Here is a 12,021-nt window from a genome sequence, read left to right as displayed (position 1 = left end):
TTATTATTATTATTATTATTATTATTATTATTATTATTATTATTAAATGGCGTATGGCTTTTAGTGCCGGGAGTATCCGAGGACAAATTCGGCTCGCCAGATGCAGGTCTTTTGATTTGACTCCCGTGGGCGACCTGCTTGTCGTGATGAGGATGAGATGATGATGAAGGCGACACATACACCCAGCCCCCGTGCCAGCGAAATTAACCAATTATGGTTAAAATTCTCGACCCTACCGGGAATCGAATCCGGGACCCTGTGACCAAAGGCCAGCACGCTAACTATTTAGCCATGGAGCCGGACATTATTATTATTATTATTATTATTATTATTATTATTATTATTATTATTATTATTATTATTATTATTATTTATAGCCTCTTAGGTAGGAAATTCCTTTAGGGATTTGCTATCCTTACTTGCACAGAAGAGAATGGCGCTCACAAAAACTACAAGCATAGAATAGCTCTGAAAAAAAAAAAGTGGTAGTGGAATAGAAGGCACAGTAGCTTATTGCAACAGAGAGGCTTCTCTGCCGGGTAGAGCATTCCACACAAAGCCGTGCATTTCTCCATTGTGCTGTAGCATGCGAACAATAATTGTAAGTTTCTATTTCCCACGTAAGAATACAATATTCATAGTGACTTTCATTCCCGGATGTTAAACTGGGGAATAAGGAAACTAAAGCTATTAATGACTGCGCTCGGGAATTAATCGCAGCCCTGAGAACGAGATGCACATCTTCTGCAAGAGGTACAGTAGGAAGAAATGATATTTTATTCACTCAGCGATCTCACGGCGCGAGGCTGATCATTGTCATTCCATACGGAGCGTCCCAAGACAATACATCAGTACTTTCGGCAGTGATACTGCCCGTCATTCTCCAGGAACGTTGTATATACACGTGTTGTTTCGATCCATCCAGATGGACGTGGATTCGATTCCGCATTGGAATGTCGAGAAATTTAGAAAGTTAGTTCTATTTCTGGAGAGACTCGTGGTGCTGGGTCTCACTCAACCTACACCAAAAATGAGTGCCAGGTTAATACCTGGGGGTAAAGCCTGATCAAGGTAACCAGTCTATCCCAATTCACACCGAGGCTACGAATAGTGGAAGCCTTATTGTTCATTCCTATAAGGCTATAAGGGCTTTCTTGAACTGCATAAATGTCTTTACTATGCTTTGCTCTATATGTTAAAAGTATTTATTTATTTATTTATTTATTTATTTATTTATTTATTTATTTATTTATTTATTTATTTATTTATTTATTTATTTATTTATTTATTTATTTATTTATTTATTTATTTATTTATTTATTTATTGCATACGAATTCAGGCAACTATAGACCGCACAGAACCTACGTCTAACTTTTCAATCTCTTCTTCTCCTTCTCCCAGCACCCCTTCATTCTTTTAATTCTCGGATATTATCTGTGGGCCTATATTTTGATGGTTTCTCTGCAAATGTCTTGATGTTGTTTGATGAGGCAATTTGCGGATGATGTTATATTGTATACAGTAGTAAATGAGTTTCAAGATTGTTAGCGACTGCAGGGGCACCTGGAAAATGTTAGAGAATAGCCAGCGGATAATAGTATGATAGTAAATGGGATGAAAAGTCAGGTTGTAAGTTTCAGCAAGGGGAAAAGTCCTCTCACTTTTTAATTACTGTGTTGATGGTGTGATAGTACATCATAGGGAACATTGTAAGTACGTAGGTGTTGATATCAGGAATGAACTTCATTGGGGAAATCATATTAACGAGGTTGCAGATCTCTTCACATGCTTATGGGAGTATTTAGGGCTTGTAGTAAGGATGTAAAGAAGAGGGCGTATAAGTCTCTGGTAAGACCCCAATTAGAATGTGGTTGCAGTGTATGGGATCCACACCAGGACTACGTGATACGAGAACTGGAAAAGATCCAAAGGTAAGCAGCACGATTTGTTCTGGGTGATTTCCGACAAAGGAGTAGTATTACGAAAATGTTTCCAACTTTGGACTGGGAAGACTTGAAAATAAGGAGACGGGATGCTCGACTGTGTAGTATGTTCCAAGCTGTCAATGGAGAGATGGGTGCAATGTCATTAGTAAATGAATAAGCTTGAGCGGAGCTTTTAAAAGTAGAACAGTTCATAATATGAATATAAAGTTGGAATTCAAGAGAACAAATTGGGGAAAATATTCATTTATAGGACGAGGAGTAAGGAACTGGAGTAAATTATGAAGGGAAATGTTCGATAAACTTCCAAGTTCTTTAAGAAAAAGTTAGGTAAACAACTGATAGGGAATCTGCCACCTGCCACAGATTTACCGTGGCTCTATGCCTCTGTATCCGGGAAACGGAGAAGGGCTGTTGGCTGTCCTGAGAATGGATTCATGTGGTTTTCCATTCTCCTGCACTAAGGTGAATGCCGGGACAGTTACGGCCTCCAACCCTCACCTTCTCCACACATCTCCTTCTCCGATACAAATTTCCTGGCCTGAGAGACGGAGTCACCGTCTAGAAGGAATGAAAACATTTAGTAACAGTAGTAGCCACCTGGGCAACAGACCTAAATGTAGATAATTGATGATTGATTAATTGATTCGGCTTCTAAATTCCTTTTTCTTGATGATCACATCTGCTGTAATTCCAATTTCCTCAGTAAACTTCTTGACCTCTTCCACCCACTTCGTTGTAGTCTTCAGTCCCATGTTGTACTTCTTCTTCCTCTTATTCGTCAATTCTCGTCCATTCTCACCAGATGCAAACGCTTGGTGCTGTACCTTAATTAAGGCACGGCCGTTTCCTTCCCACTCCTAAGCCCTCCCTATCCCATCGCCGCCATAAGACCTGTCTGTAAGGCAAATTGTAAAAAAAATGTTTCACTTACCTTTCTCCTTGGTTCCTGTATTCCACATACTTTTTCTTCTCGTGAAAGACGTTACCATCGGCTTTCTCAGCAGTTTAATGAAGACTATCAAGATTTTTTTTTATTTTTGTATCTTCTCGGTTATTGTTCAAGATGGCAAGATCATCAGCAAAAGCTCACCATTTAACTTCCAGATTATATCCTTTCCTCCCAACGTTTATTCCCTCCAATTCCAAAACTATCCACCAGGTTCTCACGATTTTATTTAGAATGATGTTGAAGAGGATCGGTGACAGGCCGTCTCCTTGTCTGACTCCGGTCCTTATTTCAAAAGGACCAGAGATTTCTCAGAAAATACTGACCTTCGAGATGGTGTCGGTCAAGGTTTGGTTTATTATTCCTCTCGTCTACCTGTCAATCCCGAACTCTTCTAGGGTGTTGTATAAAGTAATTCTGTCAACTGCGTTGTTTATTACTTACTATTATTTATTTATCATTTTATTTTTACTTTTAATACGGTCCCTATCAGTGCGAAATTAGAGGAGCGGCAGTTGCGCTGGTACGGACACGTAAAACGTCGAGACGAAGATCATCCCATTAAGAGACCTCCTTCAATCGAGGAACCGAGGAGAGGACCCGGGCGTCAGAGAGCAACACTGCGGCGTGCGGGGCTTGAATAGAAACGGCATTCCAGTGGCGGAGACATCCAGCCGCGGACAGCACTCTCTAAGGACCAGAAGAGCCGACCCTGAGTGATTCTTGGGAGTGTCCATTGTGGGCACACATACGGCCAGGAAAGAAGAAGAATTCATTTTATTTTTACTAGCATTTGTTTTACATCGCACCGACACAAAGAGGTCTTAATGGTGACGAGGTATAGAACAAGGCTAAGACTGAGAACCAAGTGAACTTGGCCTTAATTAGCATACAGCCTCAGCACTTTCATGGCGTGAAAATGGGAAAACCACAGAAAGACATGCTCAGGTATGCCGACAGTGGGGTTCGAATCTACGATCTCCAGAATGTGAGCTCACAGCTACGTCACTCAAACCTCCTAGTCAACTCGCTTGGTAATTTCGAATCTGTTGACAAGAAAGATATAGTGGGTATAACCTGTGTTCAAGAACAAGCATAATGAGCAATGCATTCTAAAAAATGTTCATCGTCAACATCGTTTTCATACTGGCTGAGTGGACAGTAGGTTAGACCTTTGCTGAAGTTTGTGGTTCGAATTCCATATACTAGTTGTCATTTATAAGTCTAAGCGAGAAAGGGTCTCACGTATAGATATAATGGCAAGTAAAAAACTCAAAACTGTCCATCTATACTCCAACGTCGCTATGTAAAGTGATATGTGTATGGAAATGGCCGGAAGATTTCAAAGGAATAATACTGATACATATTAAAAATAATAAAATAGAAAAAATGTGAATAACACATAACATTAAGTTTGATATCCCATTCTGGAAAAATAACACTAAGAACTATCAATAGAAGATTGTACGGGAAACTAAATGATTATATTAGAGAAGAACAATACGGTTATAGAAAAGGAGTAGGCTACTAAGAGCTGTAGGAGAAAGATACATGCAGAAGAAAAGAGAGTGCACGCAGTATTCATAGAAAAAAGGGAAAGGCATTTTTTTGATCGTGGGAAATGGTTTAATTTTCATTTTTAATGTCGCATTGACACATCCGGCGATGTAAGAATAGGAAAGGGCTAAGATTGGGAAGGTAGTGATCGTGGCCTTAATTAGGCTATAGTCCCAGCATTTGCCTTGCGTGAAAATGTAAACCACGGAAAACTATCTTCAGGACTGCCAACGGTAGGATTCGAAGCCACAATCTCCCGAATTAATAATTTTAAACATAAAAAGCACAAGTCAGGTCATAATTAAGAGTTTTTGATGGCCATGGAAAATGGTTTTTAATGCAGGTACCACGTAAGTATTTGTTTCTGCACTTAACAGCCCATACATCGAAGAAGTAGAAAACCTGCTTGAAGTAGTGATCCCAGATTGTTTGTATAATAGACTCTAAGTGTTGGTGGCAAAGATATTACAGAAAAACTCTGACAAAGCGTGAGCATGAGGAAGAGAAGTTCCAGTTCATAATAAGGTAATATGTGCACTTCAGACACTCTGCAAGTAATGACGGTGTAGTTATTATTGATGGCCTACAGTGTCATCTGTCCCATACAAAAACTGTTTGTCAGTTCATTTTTCCTACCTGAAGGGCTTCTTCCAAGAAAAAAAAGAAAGGAGTTGATGACATTCCCAAGCTAATGGAGTATATTCCTCGAGAGGAAGGAGCTACATGAAGAAATATTACACAGCTGGATGGCGTGTAAGTAATTTCATTTTTATACTGTTCCCAGGGACTGGAACAATCAATTTGTAGAGAATAATACGTAAGTTTTGCATGCACATTTAGGGGGTTCTATGTTTAAGTTTATTCCAAAATAAATGGTTTGTATAAATGTTAAGGGATGATTCAGAAATGTGCCTTTTATTTAAACAAGAAGACAAGCCCACCTTAAATATGACATAGAACCCGTAACAAAATGTTTTAAGTTTGTTTATGACAACTAGCATTTATATACTGTATAAATCGCCAATATAAGCATGCAACTATGCTGCAAAGAGAGGTGAAATACGCGCTTAACTATGCTTTTATTTTGATGATTTTAAACACTTTTATGAAACAGAAACGTAATATTTATTTACTAGACTCACGCGCTTCACCCACACCAATACACAAAATCATGATCAAGAACAAACTACTAAGAACCGTATTCACCAAAGTGAGTTGCTTTTACTGTTATCTTAGATTTCCAAAACTCTGACATTATCATTATCTCGGATAACACTCGGTGGTGTATTCACCACAGAATTTATTACCTCGGTTTACGAAAAATAAGTTTTAGTTTCATTCTGAATTTAAACCTTAATTTTTCCATACAAATGAATACGTGCTGCCGCCGCTATCTAAATATAAACAAGTTGTGCTTTGATTCGGGGTTTGCAAATAATTGATAATAAATTATGCCCACTATTAAACGGAAACGAAGGAAGAAGCCTAATGTGACGTTCCAAGTGAAGGAATTGTCACCGGCATTGAATTTGATGACAGAAAGCATTAACATCATCGAGAATAAAAAAGCAAATTGTATCCTACACATTGTACATTTCACTCAAAAATTAAGGCATTATTCCTTAATTCTTCATTATAAGTCGTTACCGTGCAAGATATAAGGTATAATCGAGAATTCATCTTAGGCCTACCTACTGTTTGTGTTGGGGATGTTCTATCATTGATAACACTGATATTGTAGAAGCTTTAGGTAACGTAAAATGTGTAGTCTTCAAAGTGTAGTGCATTCTGTTTATCCACATAGGACGTTTTATTTCATAATCTTGGTTATATTCTTCGTCGTTTTGATTTTCTCTCTCAGTTAAATATTCCAGCAGTCTACGGGTTGCCATCTTGAAAGGCTATTATCTTATATTTCCTGTTTTACCGGCCAACCCTATCTCCCATAAAATTTTAAACCGAGATAATTTTGTGGGTGAATAAAAATGTAACTGTTATCACGATTTTCTTACCTTTAAAGGAAGATAAAAGCTTTTACTCGCACTGGTGAATATGGGTCTAAATGAAAAAACAAAATATCACACTCTTCTTACAGCTGTTGCACTGGAACATAGTACATACAGTAGTTTGTGAGACGTATTAATCTATCAGTGTTCACTTTTAAAACACGTGCACTCGTCCCCTAGATAAGACACTGTGTTATTAAATACACATGATAAATCACAATTGGTAAGAATGTAAGAAAACCGAGTAAAAAGTCAAACGTGAAGAAACACACGTGCATACACATTTCCCTTTCATTTTACACTGCACACCCTAATTTTTCATTCCCACCATTTACTATGCAGTGCAATACAACCATCTTCTCCAAGGTTTCTGGTATAAATCTGTGGCGTTTGTCTGTTAAAATGAGCTTCAATGCAGGGAATGAATGATCTCTCTACATTTACGGAGGTGATAGAACAGTACTTGAATTCGGGAGCAAGAGTAGGAGTTAGTCCGCCTCTGTGGTGTAGTGTGATTAGCTGCCACCCCCCGGAGACCCGGGTTCGATTCCCAGCTCTGCCACGAAATTTGAAAAGTGGTACGAGGGCTGGAACGGGGTCCACTCAGTCTCGGGAGGTCAACTGAGTAGAGGTGGGTTCGATTCCCACCTCAGTCATCCTGGAAGTGGTTTTCCGTGGTTTCCCACTTCTCATCCAGGCAAATGCCGGGAAGGTACCTAACTTAAGGCCACGGCCGCTTCATTCTCTCTTCCTTATCTCTTGTCTATCCCTTCCAATCTTTCCATCCCCCCGCAAGGCCCCTGTTCAGCATAGCATGTGAGGCCGCCTGGGCGAGGTACTGGTCATCCTCCCCAGTTGTATCTTGCTACCCAGAGTCTGAAGCTCCAGGACACTGCCCTTGAGGCGGTAGAGGTGGGATCCCTCGCTGAGTCTGAGAGAAAAACCTACCTTGGCGGGTAAACAGATAAAGAAGAAAAAGAGTAGGAATTTAAAACATTTTGAGAGATCCACGTTATCAGTAACATCCAAATACTTGTTAATAGCTATCAAGATGTCGTAGATGGGATTTCGTTCGAGGGCATCATGATATTTTGTTTGCAGGTTTCCTGGGATACCTCCCAGTTCACTCTTTACTTTCTCCATAATCTCCACCGAATCACCAAGATGCAACTCAAGTGTTTCTAGCTTCTTGATATTTCCTTCAAACCTTACCACAGCTGTAATGTTCATTTAGAACAACACCACTTATTCAGAAAGTGTTCACGGCATTAATTACATTTTCTTGAAGAATGCTTGTAAAACATATTGAAATAGGCATCATAAAAGTCGAAAAGCGCAGTAAATCCTAAATTTGAAATTAATCTAAAATATATGCAAATTTGCGTATATATGCACTATTAAAATAATTCGTCCATTTTCTCCTTCATACACACATTCTTGTCGGTTTAGAGGTCTACATACCGGCAAACTAAATATGCGTTTGCATACAATTCCCATGTCTTATTATAAAAATATCCGAGTATGAAGTTCTTTATAATTACTGAAAATTCACTGTGCACTGTCGTATTTAGTTTTTGAAATAAACTATTCAACTGTGATCTGAGTCCGCCTCTGCGGTGTAGTGGTTAGCGTGATTATCTGCCACCCCCGGAGGTCCGGGTTCGATTCCCGGCTCTGCCACAAAATTCGAAAAGTGGTACCAGGTCTGGAACGGGGTCCACATAGCCTCGGGAGGTCAAGCGAGTAGAGGTGGTTTCGATTCCCACCTCAACCATCCTCGAAGTGGTTTTCCGTGATTTCCCAATTCTCCTCCAGGCAAATGCCGGGATGGTAACTAACTTGCGGCCACGGCCGCTTCCTCCCCTCTTCCTTGTCTATCCCTTCCAATCTTCCCATCCCCCGACAAGGCCTCTGTTCAGCATAGCAGGTGAGGCCACCTGGGCGAGGTACTGGTCCTCCTCCCACGTTGTATCCCGCGACCCGATGTCTGACGCTCCAGGACACTGCCGTTGAGGTGGTAGAGGTGGGATCCCTCGCTGAGTCCGAGGGAAAATCCAACCCTGGAAGGTAAAAATGTTAAGAAATAAACTGAATTGTTCGTCTTACCTTGAAATCATTAAAAACTGAGTCCGTCATCGACATAGTCTTCTAATTCTCTTACCCAGCATAACAGTTACTTTCTGTTTTTGATATCATACACTTCCCCATTCGCTTAACATGTCCCACCACTTACAGCTGTCCGGCTCCATGGCTATATGGTTAGCCTAATGGTTAGCTCCGGCCGGGTCGGAGATTTTAACCTGAAATGATTATTTCCCTTGGCTCGGGGACTGGGTGTTTGTGCTGTCCCCAACATCCCTGCATCTCACACACAACACTATCCTCCACCACAATAACGCGCAGTTACCTACACATGATAGACGCCGCCCAACCTCATGGGAGGGTCTGCCTTACAAGGGCTGCGCCCGGCTAGAAATAGTCACACGAAATTATTATTATTATTATTATTATTATTATTATTATTATTATTATTATTATTATTATTATTATTATTATTATTATTATTATTACCTTCAGCTTATGAATACGATATCCTGCGTTCACACCATCTTGATCCCTGCACAGCAAAGTCGACTTGAAAATAGAGTGACGTTCAGATGCTTCTGAACACTTTATGTTTCTTACAGGACAGCGTTGATTACATCTACGAGCTTACAACACCCGCTTTCTTTCCATTCCGCTGCCACCCTGGAAGAGATAGAATACATGAGTGACACACTTCGTATTTACTCGACAAAATTCTTCAGAACTCAGCCATAGACGCCCAAGAGAATTCCTGTTTACTTTGCCATCTGGTAGAGTAAAACAGAACGTCGATGCCTAGATGGCATCATTAAATGCCTGTTCGATTATTATTACCCCCGAGGAACTAATTCAGGCTCTGCGGCATCTCTCAAATTCCATATCAATTGGAGATACGTTGAACAATTTTTTAATAATATTATGTGGTTCGAAAAGTTGCATCCGTGTTCTCATATGAGCATCACCAGAAAGCTTGTTTTTATTTTAGAATAACCTGGTGTAAAAACGTATTCCTTCCTGACGTCTGTTAAGGCTTCAGCATGGAAGGTGGTTCGACTTTTCTTTTAGAATTTGCTTTACGTCACACCAAAACATAGGTCTTATGGCGAAGATGGGATTTGAAAAGGCTAGGACTGGGAAGGAAGAGACCGTCGCCTTAATAATTAAGGTACAGCCCCAGCATTTTCCTGGTGTGAAATGGGAAAGCACGGAAAACCATCTTCAGGGCTGCCAATAGTGGGGTTCGAACCCACTATCTCCCGAGTGCAAGCTGACAGTTATGTGACCCAAACCGGACAGCCACTCGCTCGGTTCTAACATCTCCCTTGGTAAATTATTCCACCGAGCTCGATAGCTGCAGTCGCTTAAGTGCGGCCAGTATCCAGTATTGGGAGATAGTAGGTTCGAACCCCACTGTCGGCAGCTCTGAAAATGGTTTTCCGTGGTTTCCCATTTTCATACCAGGCAAATGCTGGGGCTGTACCTTAATTAAGGCCACGGCCGCTTCCTTCCCACTCCTAACCCTTTCGTGTCCTATCGTCGCCGTAAGACCTATCTGTGTCGGTGCGACGTAAAACAACTAGCAAAAAAAAAAATTATTCCAGTCCTTAACTCCTCTTCCTATAAACGAATATCTTCCCCAATTTTTCCTCTTTAATTCCAAGTTTACCTTTCCTATAAAACTACATTCAAACTTATTTGAATACTAATGTCATTCCACTTCATCTCTCAGTCGGTCGAACCCATTTCTACTTTCACTTCCCAAACTTCTCAATGTTAAAATTGGGAGTTGACGTCGACCACATTGTCTCCAAGTGACCTGACCTTTACTTTCTTCTGGAAAGTTCGCAGCTGTTCCATTTTATTGAAGACATTCACAATCTTATCTTTTCACTTGTCCTGGTGGAGTGTAGTCCATAATTAGTTATGCCACTGAGAAGCGGTATAGTATTCGTGTTTAAACACCGAGGCTGTTGGCCGTGCATTTAGGGGCGCGCAGCTGTGAGCTTGCATTTGTGAGGTAGTGGGGGTTCAAACCGCACTGCCGGCAGTCCTGAAGATGGTTTTACGTTATTTCTCATGTTCACACCCTTCAAATGCTGGGACTGTACCTTAATTAAGGCCACGGCCGCCACACTTTTTTTTTTTTTTTTTTTTTTTTTAGAATTTGTTTTACGTCGTACCGATACACGCAGATCTTATGGCGAGGACGGGATAGGAAAGGGCTAGGAGTGGGAAGGACGTGGCCGTGGCCTTAATTAAGGTACAGGCCCAAAATTGACATGGGCCTGGTGCGAAAATGGGAAACCACGGAAAACCATCTTCACGGCTGCCGACACTGGGATTCAAACTCATCATCTCCTGAATGCAAGCTGACAGCTGCGTGACCCAAACGACGCGGCCACTCGCTCGATCCTTATTATTATCATGGTTACTTTTATGTTTAATTTATTATTAAAATTAGTGGTAGGCCTAGTATCAACTTCCTAAAATCATTATCATTTAATAGATAAGAATTTTTTAATATTGCCTAGCAAATTGTGTTAGTTTCAAGTATTTGTTAACCTTAGTTTAGTGTAAGAGAAGGCTTCAACTACGCCAAACAAAAGAAGGCAAATAGAAATAAATACATTAGACGCTAATCAGCCTACCAAGGTGGATGGGGAAAAGAAGAGAACACACGAACCGACTATCCAGTTCTATCGTCGAGAATGCATATCTCAAAATATTACTGTCATTGGCCTGCTGATCGGAGCAAGGGGATCAGTTTCCTAGATGTTCGATAAATTCCCTGAAAGGTTCGGTCTGCCCACAATCACTGACAAAGAATGTCGTCTTGTCAGCCTTGGAAGACTCTACTTCTATTATGAGACAACATCTCTGCACCAAAGGATATAATTATCCGAAGTATACTTTGTCATCGTGGGCTGACTTCTTTTAAGCGTTCATTCGTTAAGGAGCTAGGCTGAGTGGCTCAGATCACTGGCGTATGCTAGGATCAAGACGTGGACTACCACTAGACTTAAGTTACCCCTTTTCGATGGTAGGTTTAGTGAACGTCAAGCTTTAAGCCTTTTTGAGCTGCAGCCAATAGCCAACGGAGTAGCCTGCTGTGTTGTTAAGGCTGCTCCACGAGCTACTGCCCTGGCCTCTGCTACTGTCAATATTCAACACCTGACCAGTGGAGATGATAGCCTCAGCTTTACCAAATTAAAGTCCGGCTTTATGGCTAAATGGATAGAATGCTTGCTTTTGGTCCGATGGGCCCGGTTCAATTCTCAGAATCAACCCCTTCATACTGTTAATTCTCTTGGCTTGGGGACTTGGTTTTTATGACGTCTTCGGCATTCATTTTGTTCTCATTGGGTCACCACCAAGCCTATACGCCATGCACCAATAATTATTATCATTATTATTATTATTATTATTATTATTATTATTATTATTATTATTATTATTATTATTATTATTATTAAATAAAAA

This window comes from Anabrus simplex, chromosome 1 (assembly GCF_040414725.1).
Source record: "Anabrus simplex isolate iqAnaSimp1 chromosome 1, ASM4041472v1, whole genome shotgun sequence".
In the NCBI taxonomy this organism is placed as follows: Eukaryota; Metazoa; Arthropoda; class Insecta; order Orthoptera; family Tettigoniidae; genus Anabrus; species Anabrus simplex.
Note: the sequence above shows the minus strand (reverse complement) of the source record.